The 7508-nt window shown below is 40.3% G+C and overlaps 1 protein-coding gene and 1 pseudogene across 1 annotated transcript in view; one reads left to right on the top strand and one right to left on the bottom strand.

Annotated features, from left to right (window-relative positions):
- Positions 1-7508, top strand: part of LOC101588350 (vomeronasal type-2 receptor 116-like) — a gene marked incomplete at its 5' end in the record, with an annotated part of 52739 nt that overhangs the window by 24903 nt on the left and 20328 nt on the right. The gene's annotated exons all lie outside the window — the stretch shown is intronic.
- On the bottom strand, positions 4651-5288 carry LOC101587955 (annotated as a pseudogene).

Below are 7508 nucleotides of genomic sequence, written 5' to 3' on the forward strand. Positions count from 1 at the left end.
ATGGGTTTTCCTTTGAATGTGATCTGCTTCTTTTCTCTAGCGGCTTTCAGTATATTATTCTTGTGCTGAATTTCTGGGATCTTGACTATTATATGTCTTGGTGCGTTTTTAATTGGGTTGAAGTTATTTGGCGTTCTGTATGCTTCAGTTACCTGAATGTCAGATTGTTTCCTCGCATTTGAGAAGTTTTCTGCTATTACTTTTGCCTATATTCTTTTTATATCATTTGTATTGACTCCGTCTTTCTCACTAATGCCTATTAGTCTCACATTGTTCATCTTTGCATCATCTTGCAGGTGATGGATCATTTCTTCCTGCATCCTAATTATTTTGAAGAGATCCTTTCTTGCCTTTTCACTAGCTATGCCAGCGTCTTCAAGATCTGAAACTCTGTCTTCACTTTCACTCCAGTGGTTTTTCAGGCTTGTGATTGAGATTTTAAGTTCCTCTATATCTCTTTGACTCTGTTTCATGTGATCTATTTCTTTCCTGTATTGCTTATTTAAAGAATCCTTCATATTTCTAATCTTTTTTTATCAATGTCTTTTTTAGATGCAGTTATTAATTCTTTTACTGCAGAGTTATTTTTCAGATTGGGTTGATTTCATATGTTTCTGTATTTGATTCTTTACTTCAGATTCTATGAATTCAGAGGTTTCTGTTTTTATTTCAGAAATTAATTCTGCTCTGAGTTTCTCTATACCTTTCTGCTGTTGTTGTTTGTTTACTTCCGACACTGTTAACTCATACATTTCAGCTGAGTTAGTGTCCTCTGCACTTGTTGGGTGGGCATTGGGTTTCCCCCTTATGTTTCTGTATTTGATTCTTTACTTCAGATGCTATGAATTCAGAGATTTCTTTTTTTATTTCAGGAATTAATTCTGCTCTGAGTTCCTCTATAACTTTCTGCTGTTATTTCTTTACTTCCAACGATGTTAATTCATTCATTTCTGCTGAGCTCATGTCCTTTGCACTTGTTATGGGTGGGCTTGACCCTGAGATTGCATTTTGCTCATTGTCTTTGTCATTTCATATAGCGCTGACCTCTGACCTTTGGTGTAGAGCTTTGGTGCAGTTGTAATCTTAGCATCTACTGAAATTCAGGTGCAGATCTATTAATTTTGAGTTTATCCAGTTATGCCTGGCCTGAGTCTAGCTGTTGTGTTCACCTTCTTTCTGCTTCAGCCCTTTCATTTGAACCTGTTGTGCCCCTCTGGTGCAACAGTGAACCTGTGGTGCCCCTCTGTTGCGCCCCTGGCCCAAGGGGCACAGGGAAGCTGGAAGCTCTCCCACACACTAGCTGGGTCTCAGCTGGCCTGGATTTGGGGGTCCCAAGAGCGTCTCAGAAGTTCTCTCTCACTCAGTGGGCTTGGGGGTGGGGGCTCCGGAGGATTGAAGGGGTCCCAAGGGTGTGGTAGAGGGTCTCATTCATGCGGTGTGCCTGAGTTTTGGTCCAGAGGGTTCCTGCAGGCCTGTGCTTCAGTAGTTCTGGGATTACATGCATGTAGCACCACACCTGGTCTCCATCGCAGGCTCAGCGTGCATGGTAGTGGGCTGGCAGGTATGCAGTGACAAGGATCACACTCCAGTCCCAGAGCTTACCTAAGCAAACACTTAGTCCACTGAGCTATACTGCCAGTACTATGTCCCAAATGTTAAAACTTCAAAATATAAAGCAAAAACAAAACCGATATCAAAAAGACATAGACAAATTAACATTTATACTAAAAGGATTTTTAGACAATAATTAGAGCAACATGCTAGACCTTAACAAATGGAAATCCTGCAAAGCAAGCTCACAATGCACTGGACTGAAACTAATTTCTTTGTGGATTTTTGCACTGCACTCACTGAGACCTTTGCTTAGTTGGGAGTCATTCAAAAATAATTCTTCAATTTCATTCCCTAACAATGTGTTATTTAAAACTCATATCTTTTTGGTTCATCTTTGATAGTTCATATGTATTAGACATTTATCTCTTTCTTCTGAGGGATTCATTTTATTAGAGTACAAGTTCTTAAGCTAGATACCATCAATTTTCTTCATTTTACAAAAATTCATTGCGATTCCTCCTTTTTTCATTTCTAATTGCATGGATTTGGATCCATCCTTTTCTTTCTAAAGTAGTTCACATTCTGTTCAATTTTGCAGAGAAAGTCTTCAAGTTGTTGATTTTTATATTCCTTTTCAGACTCAATTTCTTAAAATTCAGCATTATGCTTATAATTTCCCTCCTTACATGAATTCTGGGTCATGATTGTTTTTCCAAGACCCTGAGATACATCTTATTCATTTGAATGAGTTATAGTTTTTGGACCTGGGAATTTATTTCTATATGCTTCACTCTTAATGACAGTTTTCATGGGGTGGTAAGATAGCTCAGCAGACTAAAGTGCACACCTGTAATCCAACTGCATGGGAGTCTGAGAACAGAGGATGACTAAGAGTCTCCTCTCTGTAGTGAGACACTGTAGATGCTGTACTCAGTACAAAAAAAGGCAGCTTTCATTGCATTCCAGTGCAACAGTATGTCATACTGGCATTATCACTGGATCATGAATACTGTCTACTTTCTTCCTAAAGTTCATCTGAGCCCCATTGATCATTCAGGAGGGTATTATTTAAGGGCCAGTGAGATAGCTCAGTGGAATAAGCACCTGCTTTGACAAGCGCAGGGACCAGGGTTCTATCTCTGGTCCAACATGGTACTCTAGCCACGCCCATGTGCCACACTGAGCCCATGAACCACTGCTGGCATGGTGGTACCCACCTGTAATCCCAGGGATTGGGAGGCTAAAACCAGGAAGATCAGAACGAGTCTGAGCGGCATTGTGAGAACCCGTACCAAATACCTAAATGAAAAAAAAAGAGCATTATTTAATGTTCATTAGACTCCACAGCTTCTGTGTGTCTTTTCTATTCAATTTCAGTATGACTCCACCATGGTCCATAATATACACAGATAATTTTAATTCTTTTGCAATTATTAAAGCATATTCAGGGGCTGGTGAGATGGCCCAGTGGTCTAAAGCACCTACTTAGAACAAGCTAAGCTAAGTAAAGCACAGGGACCGCGGTTCAATCCCCCAGCACCACATGCCAGCCAGCCCCACGCCCTGGTGGGCTGAGCTGGCCACACACACACTAAATAAATAAATAAATAAATAAATAAAGCATATTCATGGATAAAACATACTTTATTATAGAAAAATTCCCATGGGCTGCTGAGAATTTGCTGGTGAGAAATATATGTATGCTGTTTTTGTAGGGTGTAACACTCTGTAAATATGTGAAGTCCGTTTATTTGAAAGTTTGGTTCAGTCCTGATATTTCCATGGTGGTTTCTGCTATTTTGATGTGTCCAGTTTTGACAGTGGAATATTGAGAACTCCCATTATAACTATATAGACATTCATTTGAGTTTTTTATATCCACTAATCTTTATTTTTAGATGATGTCTGTAGCAGTATTTGCTGTGACTATGATTGTCACTTCTTTTCAACTGTTTCCTTGACCAACATAGTGATCTTTTTATCTCTTCTGATCAGCCTTAGCTTCAAATGTACTTTATCTGAAATGAAGACTATTCCTACTTTTGGCCAGATTCCCATTGCATGCAGTATTGCTTTCATCCTTTAGAAACAAATGGGTATCTTAAATAGACTAACATGCAGAGCAGGCACTTAGCTCACTCATCCATGCAGTGCACATGATTTGGCTGCACTGAGCTTGTGGTAGTGATGCATGCCTTGGACCAACTTGTAAAGCACAAAACAAAAAGAGTCTACAGATTCCTTCAGAAAAGCGAATGAAAACTTAGTGAAAATATTACAAATGTCATGCTGATTAAAGGGGGAAAATGTAAATGCAAAGGTAACCCAAGTCCTCAAATGCATATATGGACTGAAAAAAAAAAAGAAAAGAAAAGATGAGTTCTGAAAAAAAAAAAAGTTACAGGATCATCTGAACATCAGACATCACTGGAACTATTTTATTTTCTTCTTTATTTTAAAAACATTGATTTACAAACAGGAGAACTTAGGCATAAAATACGAGTTTGTCACTCCTTGTTCTAGCACATCATAAGTTCAGCCTCTCTAGTCACAGCATGCTTTCTCATGAGGCACAAATTATGCCAACTACAAGACCTTGTTTAACTATTCTTTCTCTCTACATTGTGGTTTTATTTTTCTCATTTTTTTAATAATTTCATTAACAAACAAATAGCAATGAGACAGTTTCAAAACTAGTTACTAGCACAGTTTCAATAATTAATACATTGCATGTTGTTGTCTTAGTGGTTATTCATTCTACAGGATGTAGACATGGTATGCTGCCCATGACCACTATTAGAACAAATCTTTATATTCATGGAATTAAGAGGATGTAGCTGTATATCTCTCCTATTTTGAATATACACATAAAAAATGGTTGCTCATTTGTGTCCCCTTTTTTTGTTTAATTTTCACAAAAGGGTATTCCATTGTTATTTAAATATTGTAGGTGAGTGAATTCAGCAAAATAATCCAATACAGTGCAGTAGTCCATAATAGTAGAGGGCTTTCTGAAAGACTGGCAAGGTCAGAAGTTATTGATTTCAGCCTTTTACAGTTCAGCATATTATTATGGTTTTACTTTTTTTTTTTTTTTGAGGCAGAAACAGTCTTTATTGGGCTCAGACCAGAAGTCCATGGGTCTTGAGGACCTCTGTGAACTTGCTGATTTTCTTCTCCACATTCTTCTCAGCCTGTTTCTGTAGCCTCATGGTCTGCTTCTTCTTCCTGTAATGGATCTTGGCCTTCTCCTTCCTCTTCTCCTCTAGGGTGGCTGTCACTGTCTGGTACTTCCAACCAACCTCATGAGCCAGGCTGCCCAGGTAGGCAAATTTCCTCGTTGGCTTCAGGCACACAACCTTGAGGGCAGCAGGAACCACCATCTGCTTTTACTTGTCATAGGGTGGCGGGATCCCATCAAACACCTTGAGGCGGTCCAAGGCAGCCTGGCCTCGCTTGGTCTTGTGGGGCAGCATCCCTCACACAGTATGCCAGAAGATGCATCTGGGAGCCTAGAAATGGTAGAGGCCACGGGATGAGTTGGTGTTCATCCGCTTGCGGAGGAAGGCCAAGTACTTCAACTTATTTCTGTAGAAATTGCCAGAAATGTTGATACCCTCGCAGCACACAACCACCACCTTGCGGCCTAGCAGTACCTGCTTGGCCACAATGGCCACCAGGTGGCCCAGGAGATGGCTTTGGCCATCCAGCACCAGGACGTGCCCCTCCACCATCTTTGGCAGATGCCTGGGAAAGTATGGCTTTACTTTTTATATTTTGTTTTTATATTTTGTGGTGGATGTTAAAACCAAGACAAAGCAAGACCTATACAACAAGAAATGTAACTTTTAGACCCAGAGTGCAGGTCCAGTGAGTGAATGAGACAACCAGAGGCCTCCAGATCCTGAATAGACCCAGAGCGCATGCCCAGCATATGAGTGAGACCACCCAGCCTGTGGATCCTGGATAGTCCCAAAGCGAAAGCCCAGTGTGTGAGTGAGAGGACCTGGGACCACCAGATCCTGAACAGACCTAGAGCACATGCCCAGTGTGGAACTCTTCAGCAGAACTCCCTAAAAAGAGGCTAGAGGCAAGACCCATCCAGCTGATTCAGGAGCAGAACATCTTTCCAGAGTGACACAAAGGGTTCAACTCCAATAGCTGCAGCAGGAAAAAGTGGAGCACAGCAGCCAGACCCCAGCCAGATCCAAGCAACACCCACCTGAAGGTATCTGAACTTCATAGATCTGGACCTGGTGCTAAGGTAATAGCTCTATCTAAACTCTAGACCAAAGGTCAGAAGACAGTGATATACAAAATGACAAAGTGGGGCTGGTGAGATGGCTCAGTGGTCTAAAGCACCTACTTAGAACAAGCTTAGCAAAACACAGGGACCGCGGTTCAATCCCCCAGCACCACATGCCAGCCAGCCCCGCCCCCTGGTGGGCTGAGCTGGCCACATACACACACACACACACACACACATAAATAAATAAATAAATAAATAAATAAATAAATTTAAAAAAAAAAGAATTAAATGACAAAGAGGAGGAACAGGGATAGCCTGAATTCAATCCCCAATCCTCAGGCCCCAAGTCCACCCAGTACAAATGCAGAAGACACTAGCATAGAAGAAACTGGAAATCACACACCAGATAGCTCTGAAATAATAGCGTTGGAAATAAACAACTTTACAAAGGTATAGAAGAAATCAGATCAGAAATAATTTCTGAACTAAAAAATGTAGTGACAACTATAATCAAATAAGTATTAAGTTCTTCAAAAGAATACACTGGTAAAAAAAAATACAGCAGAATATAAAAATGATGGAACCCCTGAATAAGCAATATAGGAAAGAAATAGAATGTATGAAACAGATTCAGTGATATACAGCAAATAAAAACCTCAATCACAAGCTGGCAAAACCATTTGAGTGAAAGTCTAAATAGACTTTCTGACCTTAAAGACACCATTGCAGCTAGTGAAAAAGTAAAAAAAGATCTCTTAAAAACAACTAGGATGGGCTGGTGAGATGGCTCAGTGGTCTAAAGCACCTACTTAGAACAAACTAAGCTAAGCTAAGCAAAGCACAGGGACTGCAGTTCAATCCCCCAGCACCACATGCCAGCCAGCCCTGCCCCCTGGTGGGCTGAACTGGCCACACACACACAAAATAAATAAATAAATAAATTTTAAAAAAAAAAACTAGGATTTAAAGGAAAACCCATCAGAATAATGGCAGATTTCTCTTCACAAACCATCAATCAAGAAGAGGATGGAGCAAAGTACTTCAAGTCTTGCAAGAAAACAAATTTCAACCCAGATTGATATACCCTGCAAAACTCTCTTTCAAGTATAATGGAGAAGTGAAGTACTTCCATGACAAAGAACAACTAAAGAATTTCATGATGACAAAGCCAAACCTACCCAGACTACTAAATGATGTTCTAGAGAGGTAGCAAATTGATCACAGCCCCATGAATGAGAATGGACAGAACCCACCAAATAGGGCAAACAATTAAACAGAGGAGAATAAGAGGTATACAATAGTAGTCTTTCACTTATACTTTTGTGTTCAGCAGCAGAATACTTCCATCGGCACACTCTACAAGTGGACTTCTCTTCCATCCTATGGGTCATGATTCCATCTGAGTCTACAGAGTAGATTTTAAAGAAATAGCTGTAGCTCAGTTCCACAAATGAGTTCTGGCCACCAGTAACTGTCATGGTCAATATGCATGTCCACAACACACTAGAACTTTGTGCAATATCCTATCCTCAAACTGTTAGAAGTGCTGGTCATTTATTTACCATTCCAGTATTTATCTTATGTTTTACTCTTAGTACTTCTTTGCTATCATGAAAACTTTTCCTGGGGCTGGGGAGATGGCTCAGTGGAATAAGCGCTTCCCTGGCAAGCGCAAGGGCATGAATTCAATCCCCAGTTCTGGAAA

The sequence above is a fragment of the Octodon degus genome, unplaced genomic scaffold (assembly GCF_000260255.1).
Source record: "Octodon degus isolate 3935 unplaced genomic scaffold, OctDeg1.0 scaffold00282, whole genome shotgun sequence".
NCBI classification, from domain to species: domain Eukaryota; kingdom Metazoa; phylum Chordata; class Mammalia; order Rodentia; family Octodontidae; genus Octodon; species Octodon degus.